The sequence below is a fragment of the Sus scrofa genome, chromosome 3 (genome assembly GCF_054392235.1).
Source record: "Sus scrofa isolate SSC_HxYL_T2T_F1_AM1 chromosome 3, Sscrofa_HxYL_maternal_Yorkshire_Landrace_v2.0, whole genome shotgun sequence".
Classification (NCBI taxonomy): Eukaryota; Metazoa; Chordata; class Mammalia; order Artiodactyla; family Suidae; genus Sus; species Sus scrofa.
Genome location: NC_139385.1, coordinates 94,825,001 through 94,847,941, shown reverse-complemented (window position 1 = coordinate 94,847,941; position 22,941 = coordinate 94,825,001). Strand labels below are relative to the sequence as shown.

Below are 22,941 nucleotides of genomic sequence, written 5' to 3'. Positions count from 1 at the left end.
ATGCAGCACCTATGCCAACTGGCATCCTGAGCGTGCCTTCCAACTCTGCTGACCTACAATACATTACATAAATCTTGCCTCCCTGGTATTACCTTGTGGTTCTTTCTATACCCACCCCCCCAAACACATTGTTATGGACTTTACTACCATGTCTCCCTTCTAACCTCTCTCCCCCTGGCACGGAGAGTTTCTGTAAACCCAGCAGTAAGTTGGCAAAGCTGCACAGTAGGCTCTTCTCTTTCACATCTGTGCTCCTCTGAATGCTTATGTTTTCTGGAAATGAGGGAGCTTTAAATACCCTTGTTGACATGGGTCTAAGATCTCTCTGTCTGAGGTACTATCAGGGAATTCGCAGGGCATTCATCAAAATCAAGCTGATGCAAGCATGAATACTCACAAGAAAGAGCCCTTTTATGCTGAAAACTGCTGAAGGCTGGAAAAGGGGCTAATTTATTTAAATTATCCCTTAAGTGTCAAGCCCCACACTTTCTGGAAGGGTCTGACAACTGTGGGTTAAAGAAAGTTTTCTCAAATTTATAAATAAATTAGTAATGGTAGAAAGTTAACCTGGGAAATCAGAGTAACAGAAAAGTAATCGCCATCGATGTTGATGCGGATGTATGAAAATACAGTTTCTGCTATTAAGCTTTTAAATGTCAGCAAATGGCAGTTTAGTAGATCATTTGCTAATAATGATTAAATTTCTCATTAAAATGTTTCCTTCATTATTCTTCAGGTAGAAATGTGTAATTCAATGATTGTTACATCAATTACACTAAAAAGCTCATTAAAATACTGAAATATTATCTCTCGTAGTCAGAGTACTTTAAGAGTACTGTACTAATTATAAAAGAAATAAACTCTTATAATAGCACCATTTCAACTGATGCCTTATAAATTCTTAATGTAAAGCTAACATGTAAAGTTTAAATCAAATATATAGATCCAATAAAACAAAACCTTTTTAATCTTGTTTTACCTTCCAAAGGACTCTGATTATTGTAATTAAATAATGCATGATATAATAAAGATCTAGAGTGTGTGATTATTTCATTGGCAATTGAATATTGGTGCTTTTTATTTATGCAAGCAATGTATCACAGGCAATATGCATCAAGCATTAAAATATTGATACAATTTCACCTAGCCTGCTGAACCAATAAAAAAAATCTGTGACATGACTCTACTGATGATACGGGGACAGTTTGAAATCCTTTTTAAATTTTAATACTCTGATGTGCTGGGTTATGCTAATTCTGCTAAGAAATAATGCCTCCAAGATTCACTGTTGTGCTTTTTATTCCTGTGAGTGAACAAATCCAGCTTTGCTCAGCATGGCTAACAGGTAGAGTTTGCTTCTGTACACATTTGACCATTCTTTTTTTGAGAAAGATAAAAAGAATAAGATTTGGGGCTAGTTTGTTCTTAAGGGCATTCATTCATATTATAATGACCTTTCTCTAATTTTCTCATTGACTAAGTTTCACAGTTCCTTTTAAAACATTCAGATGCTTTTTACTCTTAAGTCTCTTCTCCACATAGTGAAGGGTTAGGGACGTTTTCTTTGTAGCTCTTTTATTATTAAAGCCTTGGCAAGTGATTACGTGGGGCTCTGAGACTGTCCCTGAAGTCCTCCGTGGAAGCAATAGATGACAGAATTTTTCTGCCATATGCACACCTGGGGTTCAGTGTTACATAGCTGACCCATTTTCTCACCTGTACAAATGGACCCAAAATGCCTTTGTTGTTCTGTGTACACAGGAGTAATTTAATACATAATTGTTGACTTTAAAACACAGCAACAGAAACAGACTTTCTGCTCATTTGGCTGCTGAAATGTTTGTATGATTCTGGGGAACTTCCTCTTTGCTTTTAAAACATTTTAGCCCCCTGCCCTGGCTAGAGGGGAAGATGTTTTCTATTATCCCACCTGGCAGCGGTGTAAATATGGAAAGATGCAGAGATTCTTAGTACAATTGCTGTGCAAAGAAGAAAAAAAAAATCCCATAGTTCAACTTGTGCATTTTAGAGTGGAGGTGCATATGAAGCCTGTGAGAGATAAAGGGGCTTCACAGGCATTTCTTCTCTTGACCTGTCCCAGATCAGAGTGGGGTCTGATGCGATTCCATCATACTGTTGTTGGTCAGACCTCCTTCTCAGTGATGCTTATCTGGGAGACGATAAACAAACCTCCTGGTCCCTAAGCAAAACCTGCTTGATATCTTTGCTTTCCAGAGAGGTGCCTGGTGTAATATGGAGCTCTGAAAGCAGTGAGTATTATTGAGCCTGTAAATAGAATATATACATTGTCTGAATTTAATTGCATTTTAAGACCCAAAAGTTGTACTCTAGGGCCAATAACTGTGTAAGTTCCATCTTCACTTTTCCTTCTGGTGGCTGTTGTTCCCCTTATAGCAATGTCAAGTGTATTTCCTCCCTCTTTTTCCTATATGAATAAGTAGCAGTGGCTGGTGATGATACAGCACAGTTGATCATCATGAATGTCTATAGGATGTCATATTTATGCCCTTCTGCTTAGCTTAAATCTTACTCAGGTTCTAATAGCAAACAGTCCAGTTACAATGGGCTGGCGGTGCAAAGCATCTGCTCAATTCAGATAAATAAGACCAATGTGTTTGAAGGGCAAAGTTTCAGTACAAGTGGCCTGCCATTTCATTTGGCAATGCAGTTCTCATGCAGCATAAATAACAAAGGGGAAAGGGATCATTTGCTAATTGATTAATTATCCTGCAAATGAATTACCAACCTGTGGAGTGCTGGCTAGGTGTGTGCAGAAGACCTCAGCTGCTTGCTTTTCTCCTTTAAGAGCAAGCGATGGTGAGGCTCCAGACTCACAAAGCTGGCATCTCTTATACTAGGCTGGGGGCTGCAGGCCATGAGGTACTTGCCGTGTTTCAGTACTTGAAACCCTCTGGCTGTAGGCTGCCAGTGGGTATGTGCGCATAAGCATACACCTAGGAAAGAAAATTAAATTCCAACTCAAAGCAATCCAGTAAGTTAACCGTTCAGTTGGGGAGAGTGGACTATTCTTTCTTGCCTTTATTTTTACATTCTCCAAATGGCAGAGTTGTTCTGAATAACAATCTTTTGTGGACTAAAAGCACCAAGGATTAAAGATCAGGGAGAAGAGCGTTCCTGAAGTGCGAAAGCTGGTGGGTTGCAGAGCCTTGATAACCACAGAAGAGCCGATAATTAACATCCTTGCTTCCCAGGCAAGGGGGCAATTGGTCTTCCAAAGGCATAGCCTACTGCTCTGTTTCCCTCTCTATATGAAAGAAGCTGATTTAGTCAGAAAGGTGACAGTTAAGGCTCTTTGCTGGCGGAATTTTTGCATCTTCCCAGTGCCTCCTTCCCTGACTTTACCACAGAGGCTGTCCATCACGGTTGTTATGTATGCAGGCTGAGTGAGCCCGCAGGGGATCCTAGTTATTTACACTCTTTTTCAAGCTTCGAAGCTGTTATAATCATTCGCTGTCAACTTTGTGCTGACACTGAATTTTACTTTGTGTTTTTTATGCTCGGTTTGGGTCTAAAATACTGGCATCCATACCCTACACTGTAATTCCATGGGTGACTGAGCTGACCAGCCATATCCTGTATTACTAACAGAGCCCTGGGATCCTGCTACATATGGAAATTTCAGAATTTGTTAATTGTGGGCTATAAACAGAGTCCTCTGACTTTGTGCTCTTACCCTGGCGGTGGCCCTCAGCAATAAGCCTTGCACCCTCTTTCATCTCAATGCATTTTCATGTTTCAGAACAGGTGAGTATCCATTTCATTTGCCCTGAGCTGGAAAGTTGGAAGAGGCAAACTTTCTCTCTGACAGACCCAGTGTGATTTTCAGAGGTAACTCTTTCTCCAGACCCCTGAGAAAAGGACAAGGTTTGTGATCTTCCCTTGTGGCTGCCCCATCCCCATTCCCTTCCACCTTGAATGAATCAAAAGACATGCTTGGAAACGCATTCAAGATTCAGATCAAAATAGAAGTGTTGTCCTGAGTGGTATGAATGACAAGGAACAGATTATAAAGACCCCGGGTAAGGCCACTAGTGGGATGGAATGATAAGCTTTTAGACTTCATCAAGAGACATTTGCATGCTCCAACTTCCATGTTCTGCCTCCTAGTCATTCAGGGAATAAAAATTCCTTTCACTTGTGAATAGCATTCTTTCCATTAAGTCCAGGATCTGAAACCTTTAATGACAGGGCAGTGAGTGATTTCTCCATGTTTAAAATGTACTGTGTTTCCATGCACTGTCCCCATCTCCAATATGAAAATTTCATGTACGTCGGAGCCCAAAGGGAGTGATCCACAAAATGATATGACCCTATTCTTAACTGGACTTGAAATAAAGCTGGTCAAGGAGCTTGTGTGCTTGGCCAATGTAATAAGGTAGACAAATAATTACCGAGAAAATCAAACACACTTACACCTCAGATGATTTTGAAATATTATCTATAATCGGGCACTTCTGTGCTAGGAGGAAAGGTTAATAAAGTAATTTAAAAAAGATTGTGTGGAGTATTATAGAATCAGAAGAGGACTGGCGATCATAATTGTTAATCTCCTAAAACACCAGTTCTGCATTGCACAAAGCAGATATTTTAGTACATATTCTTATTGTGTATTCCACTTATTACTATATTAGCTCGCTTAATTATCTTTTATAAAAACCTTATGCTAGATTTTTTTGGTGTTAAAAAAATTTATATTATTATCCCTGCAGACTAGCAATGTGTATGTCAGTCTTGATGTGTAGATGGGTGGAAAAGACTAATATTTTTGAAAAGTAATTGTCTTCATGTGTGCTACATAGAAGAACAATACTGGAGTAGGCACTAAGTATTTACGTATTAGCAACCCTTTCCTTCCTGCTGTCACTTGCGGTGGATAAACAGGGGAATGGCATAAATTTTGCAGTTGGAATTGTTAGACTAGAGAATGGTAATTCTAAGCTAGCTGATGGTAGTTTAACACTCTTGAGATAAAGCTAAGGTGTATGCTTGGTGGGATATATCTGTGCAAAGGTCTGTTAACATAAAATAAAAACTTCTGTTCTTATTAAAATCTTGTGAAAAGTAAATTTCAGTTCTTTTTTCTCCTGAAGAATGGATTTGATATAGAAGGAACAAAAAAGGAGGAGAGTACTACCAGAAGAAATTAGTTCCAGGACTAATTGTTCCCCAGTGCAGATTGGTTTACATCTGTAAAATAGAAGTAACCTAAAGGGCCACCTATAGGACTTTTAAAGGATACATAAGAAAGAATTATGTAAACTTCAAAAGCACTGGCTAAAAATGTTTTTTATTGTAATTCTTGTTTTCACCAAATTTTCACATCGTATTTGTATCATAATATTTTTTTCATTTATAAGTATTTAAATATGTAATATTTAATTATGCAACTTTTTTCTTTTTGAATTAAGCCCATATTGGATAGAAACATATTTGTAATATTTTCTTTTTGTCTTTTTGTCTTTTCTACGGTTGCACTCTCGGCATATTGAGGCTCCATATGGAGCTACAACTACCGCTCTATACCACAATCACAGCAACACAGGATCCAAGCCGAGTCTGCGACCTACACCACAGCTCATGGCAATGCCGGATCCTTAACCCACTGAGCGAGACCAGGGATCGAACCCGCAACTTCATGATTCCTAGTCAGATTCATTAACCACTGAGCCCCGACAGGAACTCCAATTTGCACTTTAAATTGTTCCCCTCACTTGGCCCTACTGCCTCTTCTGGATAACCTCATTATTTTCTCCTTTCGCTTCCAAACACCTCAGATGGGTGGTGTACCAGTCCTGTGCTTTCCCATTTATTTTATTCTTAACTTCCTCATAATCATACTCCTATGCCTGCCATGCCACTGAAAGTGACCTTGTGTTGGCCTCAGTGGCCAGTGGTCACTTCTAAAAACCATGCCTTTGACCTGTCTGCTGCACTTGACTTAGTCAAGAGAGCCTTAGGCCAACCCTTGGCCTCTGTGACACTGTGTTCCTTGGTAATCACCCACTTCTGGCTTTGTCCCTTTCCTCCTTCCTGCCTGGAGCTCATGCTCCATGGTCTCAGCCAGAGCCCTTGTGTCTTTTCTCTCCACACTCCCTCCTTTAGAGGTTTTGTCCCTTCTGTGGTGGGCTGGCTTCTGCTTACTCTGCCCATCTCCTGTCAAGGCTCATAAGAATATAAATAGATTTCTGGAGTTCCCATCGTGGTGCAGCGGAAACGAATCCAACTAGGAACCATGATGTTGTGGGTTTGATCCCTGGCCTCGCTCAGTGGGGTAAGGATCTGGCATTGCTGTGGCTGTGGTATAGACCAGTGGCTACAGCCCTGATTAGACCCCTAGTCTGGGAACTTCCATATGCCACAGATGCATCCCTAAAAAGACAAAAAGACAAAAGTAAATAAAACAAAAATTGAACTAAACCAAAATGAGATGAAGTACTGCTTCCTCATGTAAAAAGAATCTAAATACATTTCTGGCTGCAGTTTTGCAAAGCTCTGCAACTAGCAGAAGTTACTATAGTTGTCAGAGTGACCAGATTTGACAAAGCTTTATTTTAGAGTCAGGTGACTTAGGGTCTTCATTCCTGATGATTGAAGTGATTGTGAAGTTGTTCATTTTAGGTGGTTTTGTGTAGACTTCGTGAAGTGTTGGAGCCTTGTGATGGGATCAGCTATTGATCATCATTCCTCATAACATTGGGGATTCAGAAAGAGCCTTCCACTCCCATCCTCCACTTGCCAGCATGGTTTTAGGATGTTGGAGGTTGACATAGGATGGGATACCCTGACAGAACTGAAGAATTTTAGATTGACTGAGCTAACAAGTCTATTAGTGTCTTTATAGATTAAGATTTTCCTTTTTTTTTTTTCAGCAGCAAACACGGCTTGCTTGCTTGCTTGCTTGCTTGCTTTTATTGTTATTTCCCCAATACATTTTTTTTCCTACTGTACAGCATAGTGACCCAGTTATACATACATATCTCTTAGAACACTTGACAGTAACATTGGCAAGACTCCAAAGAGCCAGCCTTTTTTGAAGACTTTGACACAGGCCAGCATTGTCTATGCTTTCAATTAAAAAAAAATGAAAAAGTTTGGAGTTAGTAGATGCAAACTATTACATTTAGATGGGATAAGCAGTGAGATCCTACTGTATAGCACAGAGAACCACATCCAGTCTCTTGGGATAGACCGTGATGAAGATGATGTCAGAAAAGGAATGCATACATATATATGACTGAGTCTTTTTGCAATACAGCAAAAATTGTCATGGCATTGCAAATCAAATATACTTTATTAAAACTAAAAAATAAATTAAAAATGAAAAAAATGTACAAAAAAACATGATGTACTGTAATTCTATGGTGGGATTACATGCACAATGCTTTGTGGGAGATTTCCATCTGTGACCTGAGAGGTGAGAACCTTGTCTAGTGCTGTCTTTCATCACTGAAAGAAATTGAGGTCAAGGTCATAGAGGTCGAATATGTGGCTTTGGAGAGTCTGGCTTTTCTCTGAACTTGGCAGGTGAAATGGGTTGACTCCCACCTTCTTCCAGAATTGACACCAAATCCTTACGGACGGCTGAATGGCTTTCTTGAGGAAAACTCATGGACCCAGGGTAGGATTATGGGGTGGCAAGTGTTGGGGGAGGATGGAGGAATTATAATTTGTGAGGAGAAATCAAGAGAGCAAGAACTCCCTTCTCTTCTCGTTTTTAAAACTAACTACCATCACTTTACATGCCCTGTTGGTGTAATCTATGCTTCGGGGTCTAACGCCGCTGTTCTGTCTGACTGCAATATCAGGACACGAAGCTTCCAGTGGAGTTTGCCAGATGATTAACTAGTTGGTCAGAACGGAAAGCTAATAGACATTACTTTTTTCCAGTAGTATTTTCCTTGACTGTGTTTCCAAATAAAAGCTCTCAAATGCAGTGCAGTTTTGTCTGAATGATTTCTAAAGTACAGTAGATAGGTAGCACATGATTTCAAATATGTAAATATTAACCATATGTTATTGTAACATGTAAAACTGTTGACCAGTTTATTGGTGGAATTGAGTTTGTCAATATCAGTTCTGCTTTGTTGATTCTTCCTTCCTGTCTCCCACCTCCCTCCATTCCTTCCTTCCGTCTTTCCATTTTCTTCTCTTTCTTCCCATCCTTCTGTCCTTTCTTTCTTTCTTGGATATGATATGGGTCACTTTTCTTTATTAACATTGACCTAAAATGAGTTGTTGCATTTCTAGGCTTATAATACTGATGTTTGCTATTGCCTTGTTTCATTTTTCTTATCTTTATATTTCTACACAAGGTTAGAGTTTTCCTGCAACCTCTGGAGATGTAAAGACACAGACAGTTTAAAAGAAAAACGAATAACAGTTGTATGTCTCTGTATATGTAAGGTCAGAGCACAGCATTATATGATTTTTCTTCTTAAACGGGGAAACAGAATTTCATACTATAAGTACCTGGGATTCAATACACAGAACAGGTTAGAAAAGTAATGTAGTCATAGTCATAGTAATTACTTTCTTGTGGCAAAATATTTCAGTCAGGAATGACTGGCAATAAAATAAAATGATCACCTTTAGTGTATCTATTATAAAAACAATTGCCTAAAATAAGAATGGTTTAAAATACCGGGTAGAATATAAAGCATCCAAACGGGAGACTTTCTCTCTGTCTAGCTCTGTCTCTTTGGTCTCTCTGTCTCTGTCTCTGTCTCTGTCTCTCTCTCTCTCTCTCTCTCTCTCACTCTCACACACACACACACACACACACACAGAGCTCACAGTTCACAGGCTATGTTGACAGCAATATACCTGAAATGTAGGACTATTTTTAAAGAAAAAATACTCCAATTAGGAAATTATAAATATATACTATTGTAACTACCATCCTTTTTTAAGTGAGTTTTCTTTTAGCTTTTAAGGTTTATAGAAATCACTTATCTCCTCATTAAAAGATTCCTATTCTTTTTTCTCCTCTCTTTTATAAATACAGTGAATGTGAAACATCATTAATCCAGTCGTAATATCATCTGATAGTAGCTAATCCCTTCTTAGGCACAGCTTTTCTTGGGCTTTGGAATATAAAAATGTGCTATTACAGTTGAGCATTTTATTTAAGCATTCACCTAGTCTTAATGCTCGATGGTCTTTTGTAAAAGACCATCAAGCCAAAGGAGCACTGTCTTCAGAGTTCCTGTCTTGGAAGCCTTATGCCATTGTCTGTCCCGTTGCTTTGTATGCTAAGGTCATGGATCAAGGGCAACTCCATGCCTGTGGTTTGGACTTGGCTATCAGCTCTGACAGGATGATGCAGCCCGTACCGAGATTCTAATCGGTCAGAAGAAGTCTATTAAGTTTGAGCCCTAAAGCTGTCTCAGCCAAATCAGGGATACCAAAGTTACATTTGTTTTTGTGGTGACCATTCATTTTGGTCAAATGAAGCAATTGCTTATGTGGCTTTTGTGGCTTCAGGGGCACAAATCTATGAATGTCACGTATCTTTTTGCCTCTGCTTTCTCAGAGGCATTATGGAGAAGATGCTTATGAAAAAATTCATTTTTATTGCAGCTGTTTATAAGTCACCTTGATCCTAAAACAAAAGAGGCAAAAGAGAGGTAATCAAAAGCTGTTTTTTTTCTCTTGATGAATTATAAAGTTGGAATGGCCTCCATTCCGAGATACTGGGGACAAAGGGTATGTTTCGGGGGAGGGGCTGTCCTTGACACTGACTTGGTTAACAGCAGGGAGTGGACTCAAGACTTTGATCTCTGAAATAGTTCATGCCTTTTCCAAACCAGGGTCTAGCCAAATCGGAAAAGATCTGAATCTTTGCTCTGAGATGGAGATTATAGCTGTGTTACTCAGCTTTTTTCACCAATAAAAGATCTTTGGTTTAAAACAATGCTGCCTAAGGAGAATGTCCTGACCCCAAAAGGTAGAATTAAATTTTTCCCCATTTTCTCCTTTGAAATAGTTGAATTTTTAATGAGCCAGGGAAAGGGTTTTGTTGTTGTTGTTATACAAATGTTAATCTGAACTCACTTTCTAGTAAAACAAATAGAAAAAAGTGGGGAGGAGGAATTGGGTATTTGCAGTGTCTCATTGTAGGACAGCAGAACTTTCACGTGCCTGGCAGAGAACTTAAGCATTACATTTCACTGGTGGAAAAACTGAGGCCAGATGTTTTGACCAGGCAACGGACAGCAGAGAAATTGCTAGAATCTATTTTATTTCTCATAAAAATGCTTTTTTTTAAACACTAACATCCAACAAAAAGGATTGTCCACCTTCTGTAAGAACAAACTTTTTCTTCACAATCCTCATTCTGATAATGAGAGGACACATAAAATAGTAGCTATTTTTTGTGGCTCTAAAATTAGGCTGACTTGGATTGGAGCACACTTTGGACACCTATAGAAGTCCTTCAACTTCTCTGAGCCTCAGTTTGCTAATTTGCAAGGTGGCCAAGGGAATTGTTCATACCTCAGAAATCTGCTGTAAAAATGCATGCATTGTATTTTGCACCAGACATAGCATATTGTAATTGCCCTGTACATGATGATTATCTAACTTTGTAGCTTACTGACAATCTCCCCAAGCTCAAGGGGGAAGGAAATTCTAAAGTTCCACTAAGAAAAAGAAAGTGTATATGAGTATGATGTGGGAACTAATACATTTTCTAAGATTGCATTGTGAGAACTGAAAAAGTATAAAAATTATGGTATTTCAAATTGGCATACTATTATGTTACAGTACTACTGGCAGACAGACGTAAAAATAAAGTATAGATGTGTCTTTTTTAGTCAAATCTGATATATGGAAATCTAGATTTAGAGAAAGATTGGTTATAGGGTCATTATTTGCTTTACAAAGCAATTTGGCATAAGGTTCCTTTAAAAGGGAACTTTCCTAGTATCTTTAATATAATATTTCATTTACTGAAAAAAAAAGCATACAACTTCGCAAGAACTCATTTCATGCATAAATTGAAGCACATCTGTTGAATGTATAGAGGGAAAATTGAGGTAGAGAGAACATTGAAAGTTAGGAATAAGTCAGATATTAACACATAGGAAAAATAAAGTAGCAAGGAAACGATACACTGGAACTGCACATTTTGTAATTAAGAATTTTTAGCAATACCTATTTGTGAGAGAAAAATGGAGATAGAGACAGAGACAGAGACAGAGAATGTGTGCCTGCTATCATCTCTCTCTTTAGTTTTCTGTTTTGCTATGACCTGACCCCTCCCAATTTCCCTAGAAATTGTCGCATGCACCTAAAATGCCACTTAACGCATCCCTATCCTTTCAGGTCTTATTAATTTCGTACATAACATTCTGTATGCTTAAAAGTTCTTCCTCAACCTCTGACAACCTCTATGGCTAACATCTCTTTCTCTCTCAGGCTAGGCTTCCCTTCCTTTGAGTAGTTTTCCTGGATGGCATTCCATCTCCAGAAAATTTGTGAAACCCTTCTTTGCTGGATATTAACCTACTTTCTTCCTAACTGAGATGCCTTCATTGTGGGGTATTAACAGAGCACAGGCTTTGGAATCCAATGGCCTGACTGAATTCTGGCTCCATGTCTGACATAAGGTTTGAGCTGGGGCATGTTATTCATCGCTCTGGCTTTGGTCACATTCATCAGTACCAGATATATCAAAACTACCTCATATTGCTTCTGAGGGGATTGGACGAACTATGTAGAGCCGCTAGCATCGTGCCTAGAAAAAAGATTGGGATGCAACAAATGTTCGTAGCCTTCCTTTTGAATTACACTGCATTGTAACTGCTGACTCACTCCTTTATGTCCCCGTTAAACTACGATGTACTTAAAGGAAATTATTGCATCTTACCACCTCATGTTGCCGGAGCCCATGGATTCACACATCCAACCAAATGCATATTTGCAGAATCTAATTGAAATAAGCATCAGAGGGTACATGCTCAAGGAATCTGGCAAGTCCTGGAGCAAAGCTTTTTACAAGGAGAAGAGAAAGAACAAAGGGGTGAAATGAAGTCCAAAGGGCACATTACTAGAGAACCCTCCAGCATTCTTTGGGAACATTTGTTGAACCAGAGTTTTTTTTTTTGTTTTGTTTTGGTTTTTTTTTTGTTTTTTTTAATGTCTTTTTAGGGCCACACCCATGGCACACGGTGGTTCCCAGGCTAGGGGTCCAATCGGAGCTGTAGCCACTGGCTCATACCACAGCCACAGCAACGCGGGATCCAAGCCCCATCTGCGACCTACACCACAGCTCATGGCAACAACGGATCCTCAACCCACTGAGCAAGGCCAGGGATCAAACCCACAACCTCATGGTTCCTAGTCGGACCCGTGAACAACTGAGCCACGAAGGGAACTCCTGTTGAACCAGTTTTGAGTCACTCTAATTACTGGCTTTTTTTTTTTTTTTTTTTCATTCTACTATACTATGCAATAATGTGCTAGATGTCTTTATGAAACTGAGAGCAATTTTCCCGAACTATTTGGCTATTTGGTCTATAAAACAAAAAAGAAGCCAAAAAAAAAAAAAAAATGACGAAAAGAAAGAAAGGAAATGGGAAAAGAGGAAGAGAGAGAGGGATGGAGAAATTAATGTGATCTGGAGTGAGCCTCTGCTAGTTGAAGGTCATCTTTCTCTGAGAAAAACAAACCCATGAGTGTGATGATCTGTTCTAGAATTTTGCTAGCTATCTGGAATTTTTTTTTTTTTTTTTTGGCTTTGCAAACTAAAAGCTATTTTTTTTTCTTTTGTAGGTCACACTAATCGCTGGTCATCCACGATTAGACCATAATTCTAAAAAATCATTGGTAGGATTTCCACAATCACATTGGGACTTTTTTTTTTTTTTTTTTTTTCGGGTTCTTTCAGTAATCTGAGAGATAATATGTCTGGCCTGGAGTCTTGAATTTGTTTGAAGCAACTAAGTTTTATTTTAGTAAGGCTTGACTTATCCCGGACCCTAGTTCCCTCTTAACTCTTTTTGCTCTGCCCTCTCCAGTTTGAAGATCATTCTTCGTGATAGAGACCATAGAATCAAAATGCAAGTTGAATAGTTCTCTTTTCTCTGTGACATCTGTTAACATTTTGCTGTGTGCCCCAATCAATGTACCTATCCCTTTGTTCTTCCTTATAAACAGCTTAAAATAGCTTTCTGTTGTCCTTGGCAGTTTTTCAACCTATAGCAAAGCCCCAGCCCTCCTGACAACATTCTTAAAACACTTTTTCATACTGCTTCCTCATCATGTGTTCAGCCTTCCATTTGGGGTGTATATCCCTTTATATTCCACATTCAATAGCTTTTAAAAGGGAAAAAGAATGTTCCTTTCATGTTATATTATTTTAAAAAAATACCTTTTGAATAATCTGTGATTATTTTGTCAGAATTTTCAAAATAGGCTTATTTTCCCTTTAAAATTATTTAGCCATAGGATCATGTCTCTATTTGCTCCATTTTGATGCCTGCTTTCCTGAATCCTAGGATAAATACCTATGTCCAGAATTTTCTGTGACTATAACAGGCTTTAAGATGACACATTACTTTTTTCAAATTTCTTATCACTTTTAGCTCACCAACTAAACCTTCCTCCTTGGTCAAAATAAATTCAAAATAGGAAATTTCCAAATTGATATCTCATCTTCCCAGGGATGCAGCTGGCAGAAGGGAAGCCACGAACTTATCAGAAGATCTTCATTTGAAAGAGTTCTTCTGGCAAGTCTTTGGGAGAAAAGTTCACCAGGGCTCTGTGTTAGTTTTGTGATCTACATTAGGAAAGCATGGAATGGGTAGTCATTCCTTTTTTGAAATACTACTTTGAATTCCCTCTTCTTTTAACCTCAGCAAAATGTATCTTATCCTAGATCCTCATCAGGGCCATTTGTGTCCATTCCTACTTTTGTACAATACAATCAAGTTTCTAGCAAAAAGAAAGTTTTTAAAACCACATGCATGTTACCAACTCTTTCAAAATGTGTTTGATAAAGCAATGCCAGTCTGTGAGCTGTTTGTTATTGGTTTGCAAAAAGTTAAATACAGAAGTGGAAAGTAAGCATGCCAAAACTTTTACAATAATTTGACAAAATAATTTTCTGTATGTTGAATCTAATAATAAAAATTGGGGCTTGGATTTTATATGTTTTTAAAAACTGTTTCTTTTTCTAGGTACTTGATTGCATTGTACAAACACACTAATCTAGAGTAGATTGGAAAGAAAGAAGAAGGTGAAGGAGCAGAGATGATTCAGGAGCACAAGGCAAGAGCTCCACCTCTCACAAAGACTTGACGTAAGTCTAGGGTTGCATTAAGTTTTTCATAGTAAAGGGACACATTCAGTGTATTATTTTATCTGTTAAATGCTATATATGAACAGACGCACAGGACAAATATATACTGTCTACCTACTTTTGCTGTTTTCTTCAGAAAAATCCTGGTCAACTCATTTACAGTTTAATACTCTCTTGGTACAACTCAATACCAGGTTTTAAACTTTATTTCATTTTTTTCCTTCTTGAATTCAAGTTTAATCACAGTTGGCTTGGCTGTGGTAGTTTTGTCTACATGCATTGCTCCAGTCTTTAAAGTTCCACTTCTTCCTGTGCAGAAGACTCTCTTTCTACTATTAGGAAGTATGGGAAGTTGGGGGTGGATTCCTCTTTTGCACCACCCAGACATTTCCTAAAGTTCCCTTGGGTTCTCAACTAAAATTCAAGACAGAGGTTCACCACCTGCATGGTCCTTTAGCTTCTTGCTTCCATCTTCATGGCCATGGATAAGCAGTGACCAGATCTCCTGGAGGTGGCATTGATTATTCCATATCACCCCAAAGGAGAGTGGGCTCTTTTCACACATTTTAAAAAACTCATCCCTTTTGGTTACATAAGGTATAAACATAAACCCATGGACGCCATGGTAGACAGACAACCACTCCTTCCTTCCATCTCTGCCTATTGAAGAAGCTGATAAAATTCTTCCAATGTGACTGTCCTGAGAATTCCTTTGACTCTGTGTGGAATGAGAGGGAGGTTGTTACTGCTTTTACAGGATCTCTACACTTTTCCTCCATGGAAATACCTCCATGTATAGTGCATAATCCTTTCAGTTCAAAATTCCTTCACTTTACCTTCTTGGCACCAGATTTTAATTTCCCTGGCTCCTCAGCAATGTTTTTGCTTCTTTCTTGATGGCTTCTATTTTATTTTAATGTCATTTCTAGGACCGTTATCCTCTCTAATAAACTGAGACCATAGAATATCACTCATCAAGTGCATTTACTTTCTGCTCAAGACAGAAGACCATGCTGCATTCATAGAATGCCTGTTACTGAGAACCTCTGGCAGGAGCACAAACATGGAAATATTTAGCATGATTCTGTGTGGTACTAACTCTGAGGCATCCACACTCACTGCTACCTGGTACAGCTCCCCTTGGAAACTATTTGATCTTCGTTGTCACATTAGGCTTCTACAGGACCATGTGTGGTGGTGCTGGAGTGGAGAGGGGTGCTGGATAACACTGCCATTAAGCTGTGTTCTCCATGGTTTAGATACTCATATTGTAGTGAGCACTCAATTACTAAGCTTCTTTCTTCAAACCGAAAGCAGAAGCACCTCCCTGGAAATGTGGGTTCTTCATTGCCTCTTACTTGTCCTTGATCCTCATCCTTTGCAACACCTAGTTTAAAGCATTTGGAAGGTGATTAGAGGCCTGGGAAATTGGATGAGAGGCAGTTGATTTTGGAGTCAGAAAAACATTGTGGATTTGTGCAGCCTTGGTTCAGAAGCTACAGAGTTTGGGGAAGCGTGAGGCCATAGGTATCTGGGTCTAGGCTTAGGTCCTTTGTCTGTAAGGTGGGAGAACTCAAGCTCTGAACTGGAAAAAGGGAAACCATGCTCCTTTCCACATTTTCCTTCTACTGGTCCCTTATAAGCTCTTCTCGTTATTTCAGGCCTTTCTATTACTTGGAACCATAGTACAAGGTCAAAGCAGTTTGAATTTTAGCTCGGGTTATACATGATGACAAATTTGTTTTTTATGGATTAGGCTTTGGAACCAAACTGTCATTTAAGTATTGTTTCTATGGAAAAAAATAATTACAAATTCCAAAGCAATTTACCAGTTAACTTTTGGAATTAAACACATTTGTTACTTGGGGCTGAGTCCAGGAAGTCCACTTAAGTAAATGCGAAAGTATATGCATATACTAGAACGTTGTATTTCAAGCCAGATGTTAGATCTAACATACAGTGTGGTATATTATTTTGTCAAAGCCCACCCAAAATTTAATTGATCAAAACAGAATAAATACTATTATAAAAGTTGTTTAAAAGCAAATTTTTATGTAGACTTTAAACCTTGACTTAGACCTCTATATTTAAGAAAGTAATTTCAAAAGAAGTGTGAATTTTAGATGTGCTTTGAACATTAACTACATATTTCTCCTCCCCTAAATTTTATTTTAGCTTTACAATCTAGTTTAAAAAATTAATTTTAGGAAGTTCCCATTGTGGCTCAGCAGTAACAAGCCTAACATCCATGAGGGTGCAGGTTCGATCCCTGATCTCGCTCAGTGGGTTAAGGATCTGGCATTGCCATGAGCTACGGTATAGGTCTCAAACGCAACTCGGATCCCAAGTTGCTGTGGCTGTAGTGTAGACCAGCAGCTTTTGCTCCAATTTGACCCCTAGCCAGGGAACTTCCATATGTGGTGGATGTGGCCCTAAAAATCAAATAAATGAATAAATAAATAACTGTAATATAAAACTAAAAATGCCATATCTGCACTTTCCAAAGTAGGGATAGGGCAAAAGACAAGTTCATAATGAAATAAAAGTATAATTTGAAAACTTGTATTACGTAAAAGACCATAAATGTTTTATCTTTTCATTTGATTTTTAAAATCCCCCATCTAACATGTATAATATATAATATAATACAATTAATATAATATAATGTAATATAATATTATATAAATGTATTTCCCTGCAGAATTAATAAAGTCAAAGTGACAAATCAAGGACAATACTTGTTCCCATACAATTATGTCTCTGGAACAAAACAAGTAAATAATTAGACTTTATTACAACTAGTAAGACTTAACTCGATTATCTGAAGACTAATTATATTAACTTCTATGACCTAAAGTGCCATGTTTTTCTCACTCTGATAATTAGAGAGATATTAATATCTGTTATATTTTAATTCCTAAGAGTCAGAATTAGTACTATCCCATCACTCTGACCACAATTTAGCAGAAGCCAAAATACTGGTAAAAGAGACCTGATAGTACACAGTTGTCAAAATGTACCTGGAAACTCTCAGAGGATATTAGAAGAACTGACAACAGGTGAAATAAGACAAGTCTCAGACTTCTGAGTTCAGGAGGATTCAGCAGAATTTCCCTTAGTGTCACTTGAGCGTTTAAAACTAACATATTACATGAATGCTTCCTGCAATTAGAATAGCAACTACAGGTGGAACAGATTCAAAACTGCTTAGCAAGTTGTTTGTATCTAGTTCCCATTGGTCTCCTGAGGCAACAGAGAGAAGGAATTGGCAAGAGTTTTCTCTTCAGAAAACTAATGCACATTAGCACTGGCATCTTATTAGGTGCCTCTGTGTCATTCCCTTAAAATCATAGGCATGCCACCCTATTAAAACCACACTTAGTGGAAACCAAAGGCACTCCAAGAAAACTCTAGTATGTTAGGAGGAGCTAATGACATGCTTGCACAGAACCCTGAGATGCCTACTTTGGCCCCTGCAAGCAAACATGTCTTCTGAATGTGTACTCTGTAGCCACCAGTGCTTTGCCAAGGAGAACTGCTATTTTAAATGGACACTCTTTCTGTACCAGTAAGAAGAATTTATATCCAGTCAGTGAGGAAATGAAGAGCAGTTCTTGTTGTCTGTCACATTTTAGTGCAGGGAAATGCTTTGCCCTAAAGGTGCCAGGTAAAGAGAATTGCCAAGTTACAGAAATTTACCAGATGCATTTCCAAACGGGAAGCATCAGCTGACATTTTTCTTTCTAGAATACCAGAAAAATAACTTTGCTCAGTTCTTATATAAAGCATAAGGAGACCCAAAGGCAAGAATGCCCACTCTGTCTTAGAATGCATTTATATAATTTTTTGTATTTAGTCATGTTTTCATTCATAGTTATTTTCTATGCTTTTATCTATTCAGATGTCTGCCAGCATCCCACTTCCAGATGCTGAAGTTATGAGATTTCCACTCTCTTCAGTGCCCTCCCTCCCCAGGAACCACATTATTTTGTGTCCAAGTGATTCTTCTCATAGTATGATCCTCTTTAGGGTAACATATCTCCAAACTTTGGAAAGCCAGCAGCAGCCCCACTTCCATTTCAGGTTTTAGATGTGGTTTCCTGCCTTTAAAAAAAAAATTGTTATAGTTGATTTACAATGTTGTTACTTTCTGCCATACAGCAAAGTGACCCAGTCGTGTGTGTGTGTGTGTGTGTGTGTGTGTGTGTGTGTGTATTCTTTCTCTCACATTATCCTCCATCATGTTCCATCACTAGTGACTAAATATAGTTTCCTGTGCTATACAGCAGGATTTCATTGCTTATCCATTCCAAAGGCAATTGCATCTACTAACCCCAAACTCCCAATCGACCCCATTCTCTCCCCTCCCCTTCCCTCTTGGCAACCACAAATCTGTTCTCCACATCCATGAGTTTGTTTCTTTTCTGTAGATAGGTTCATCTGTGTCATATATTAGATTCCAAATATATGATATCACTTGGTATTTGTCTTTCTCTTTCTGACTTAGTATGAGAGTCTCTAGTTCCATCTATGTTACTGCAAATGAAATTATTTTGTTCTTTTTTATGGCTGAGTAGTATTCCACTCTATGTGTACCACATCTTCTTAATCCATTCATCTGTCAATGGACATTCAGGTTGTTTCCATGTCTTGGCTATTGTGAATGGTGCTGCAGTGAATATAGGGATGCATGTATCTTTTTCAGTGAGAGTTTTGTCCAGATACATGCCCAAGAGTGGGCTTACTGGATCATATGGTAGTTGTATATTTAGTTTTCTGAGGTTATCTCCATATTGTTTTTCATAGCGGATGTACCAATTTACATTCTCACCAAAAGTGTGGGAGAGTTCCCTTTTCTCCACATCCTCTCCAGCATTTGTTATTTGTGGACTTGTTGATGATACCATTCTGACTGGTGTGAATTGGTACCTCATTATAATTTTGATTTGCATTTCTCTAATAACTAGTGATGTTGAGCATTTTTTCATGTGCCTGTTGGCCATCTGTATGTCTTCTTTGGAGAAGTGCCTATCCGGGTCTTCTGCCCATTTTTCAGTTGGGTTGTTTGGGTTTCATTTGCTGTTGAATTGTGTAAGTTGTTTGTGTATTTTGGAGATTAAGCCCTTGTCAGTTGCATCATTTGAAACTATTTTCTCCCATTCTGTAAATTGTCTTTTTGTTTTCTTTTTGGTTTCCTTTGCTGTGCAAAAGCTTGTCAGTTTGATTAGGTCCCTTTGGATTGTTTTTGGTTTTATTTCTATTGCTTCGCGAGACTGACCTAAGAAAACATTTGTAAAGGTGATGTCAGAGAATGTTTTGCCTATATTCTCTTCTAGGAGTTTTTGATGGCAGATAAGATCCTTTGGACCTTCCATTCCTCCTGATATAAGGACCTCCCTCATTGCATACTGTGATTGATTTTACCATAGTTATCCTCAACGTTATCTTATTTAGAGCATTCTGGGAGTATTAGGAAACTATTAACACTTTGTCTATTCAAAGACTTTGGAACATTTAGGCCTCACTAAAAAACAAACAGATGAGTCCAAATAAAATAAGAGCACCCAACTTCTGGTTTTATTCCCTCTTGCTCTTTCTTAGTATGCCCGGCTATCTGCCTTTACAAAGCAACAGTAACTCCATCACTGTTCCAACTTGGTGACAGAGTGAAAGTTTCTACCTCTGAGCAGGTAAAATGTGTATGTTGGGGAAGGACTGCTCGGCAGTCAGGATGACAACAATTAGCACATGCTACTCATTAACAAACGGAGATTAGAACGCAGCCGAAATGGCAAGCTGCCATCAGTTCGATAGTTACGGGGCAGTTTAATTTCTAACGAATGTGAGCGCTGGATCAGTAACAATATTCGACAAAATGCCGCCTGCATCCTCTTATGGCTTTCATTACCAAATTGAAAATCTGTGTAGATTTCTGAAAATTACTTTTAAATGTAGCCAATCTCCTAGACTGCAAGGCTTGATTTGCTGGTGAGGGAGCCCTGCTGTGAGATTTTAATGAAAGATCATAGTGGCCCTCCAAGGCCGGCAAAGAGCTATGGGCCCTGGAAGACCCGAAATAATCTGTTTTACTTTTAATGGCAGCCATTTTATATTCATTAAGATCAAAATGCAGTTTTGCAGGCAAATTGCAAAGCTGTTCCACTCACAGCTTGAGAACCTGGAGGCCCTACAGCTTTTTATCTTGTTCATAAGCAAATATGCAGTTAATATCTTTTAATATGCTTTGATGCTTGGTACCTTATGGGTACATTGTACCGGAGGTTAGAAGACTGCATGTTTCCTTGGCACACTCAGCCACCAACTAAAGCAGTAGTCCTTTTATTTCCATAATGGTAGGAGAAATGAGGCGCTCTCTCTCTCTCTCTCTCTCTCTCTCTCTCTCTCTCTCTCTCTCTCTCTCGTCTCTCTCTGTCTCTTTACTCCCCACCCCATTTTTTTTTAAAAAACATATGAGCTCTGCTCAAATAAATTGTAAAGCACTGTATAGTGTACATTCAGGGTCTCAGAGAAGATGCAGTTTTTCACTGGGATCCATCTGTTGGTGGTTCATATTATTTAAATTTATACAGTCACATTATTTAAATGTAAACAGCCAAATAAGATAGGATCAAATCATTGGCATCTGGAAATGGTGCTCTCATCCTCTTTGATTGTGAGGTTGTCTGCATTAATAATGGAGTTCTAAAGACTGTGATTCCACCTGATATACTGTATGACCTTAACAGTTGTGATTTTATCAGGGTTTCACTGTAGTAGAAAATGAAGGTATTTTGCAGCTCATTTCCAGCAAAGCTAGTTTGCATTATCCTCTGTCCAGAGCAGTCCTGCCTGTTTTGTGTGTTAGAAAATATTAACCCCCCGCCCCCTGCTGCCCCCTTTCTGCCATGCAGCTGTACTTCCAATCTAGAACCATGTTGTACATTAAATTCCATCAGATTTGTTGTAGCAGGTAAATGGTACTGTGATTAATGTATAGGTAGGTAGGAAGGAAGGAGGTAGGTAGGAAGGGAAAAGTAGGGGATAAGGAGGGAAGGAGGGAGGGAGAGAAGAAGGAGAATAGCATATATTTCTTTGTGGTAAACTCTTGGCCTCTCCCCAGTATTGCATCTACCTCCTCCAATTCAGCAATTTCTATTTCATTTCTAAGACAAGAAATAGGTTGATGCAAGTGGTTCTTATTACTCAACCCATTACCTCATCTTAATTCTGCCTCAAGCAATAGGCCAGGGTTAGAAACTATTGTCCAGAAATACAAGACTATTCAACTGTAGCAAAAGCAACATTTAAGGGGTAATTTTTTTGTAGAAAAGGGGGCCAGCTAGGTCTATTTCATGTTTCCCAAATATTTGGAGGCTAGGCCAAGAGAGAACTTTTGCTCCTTTACCCCAGTCATTTTGGATTTTGGATGCACTCAGGATGTCAGGGTCTTAGAACTTTGACATTCTAGCCACTGAATCTTCCAGTGTTCTTCCATCTCAGAGAACACTGTGGGGCCAGCTGGTTTAAGAATAGAAGTCAGTCCCTTTGTGGAAGTTAGTACAGTATTGTGCTGTCTCTGAAAAATAATGTACATTAAGACAGCTCTGTGGAAAGGCCAGTCTTTGTATCCTCACTCCAGGCTCACCCCACCTTTGAATTTAACCAAGCCCCTGACCCCCCACCACCTGGCATATTATAATATTGTATGACATGTTTACAAGTCCTAACATCTTACTTTATGCAACTGCATAGCTTCTTTGTAGGGCTCAAGAATGCAGGCTTGGCCTGTCTGATGAGGGAATCTGATAACCCACTCTCTTTGGGTCTCAGGGCAAGGTGAAGGTGGCTGGCTTGCCAAGGCACAATTTAATGGGCTTCTGTAAACACTCAAAAGGCAGACATAAATGTGTGGATGGGCAGCCAGCCAGGGTGACCTGGGGATGGGGCCGGTTGGTTTTAAGCAGGGTGAGGTCGGGAAGGAATGTTTCAGGCCAGAGTTGGCTGAGGGAGCTGCAGGGACTCTCCAGAAGCCTGAGGTTTGACTGTAAAGGCTTTACAGAGCTTGAACCCGACTCTGTAACTTAAGAGCTAAAACATTCCCACCTGTCCGACTTTAAAAGGGAAATGGAAAATGTAAAGAACATATAATTAATTTCAATTACAAGCCACACATATCTCAGGCCAGATAGGCACTATCTTCATTTTCTGTCAGTTCAATGGGCTCCAATACAAAAGTAATGTAAACTAAATTAAATTAAAACATAAAATACACTTTCATATATCTCTGTTTTCTATTCTTAATGACTGTTGACATTTCGTCTTTGATATGGCTACATATATATTTTTTTATGCACAACATGTACTTCAGATGGAGATTTCCAATCAGTCTTTTCCCCCTTTATACTGCATCATCCACCATCAAGTGACAATTAATGCATCTAGAATCTTTGGGAAGATGATCAGGGAGGGAATGGGAATGCTCTTGAACAGGAACGATTTCACCCAATATTTATTTGCAACTTGATTTCAAAATTGCCCCTGTGGCAGGTCATTTTTGAGACTGTCTTTGGGTGTTTTTAAAAAACACTGTGGAAAAT

General features: G+C 38.8%; 1 long non-coding RNA gene across 24 annotated transcripts in view; it reads left to right on the top strand.

The window, feature by feature from the left end:
- LOC102159571 (uncharacterized) overlaps window positions 1-22,941 on the top strand; it is a 595,399-nt gene that overhangs the window by 484,247 nt on the left and 88,211 nt on the right. For all 24 annotated transcript variants that reach the window (XR_014839756.1, XR_014839751.1, XR_014839749.1 and 21 more), the window contains one exon: window positions 14,223-14,344. This is a non-coding gene — a long non-coding RNA (uncharacterized LOC102159571). The remainder of the gene's footprint in view (window positions 1-14,222; window positions 14,345-22,941) is intronic.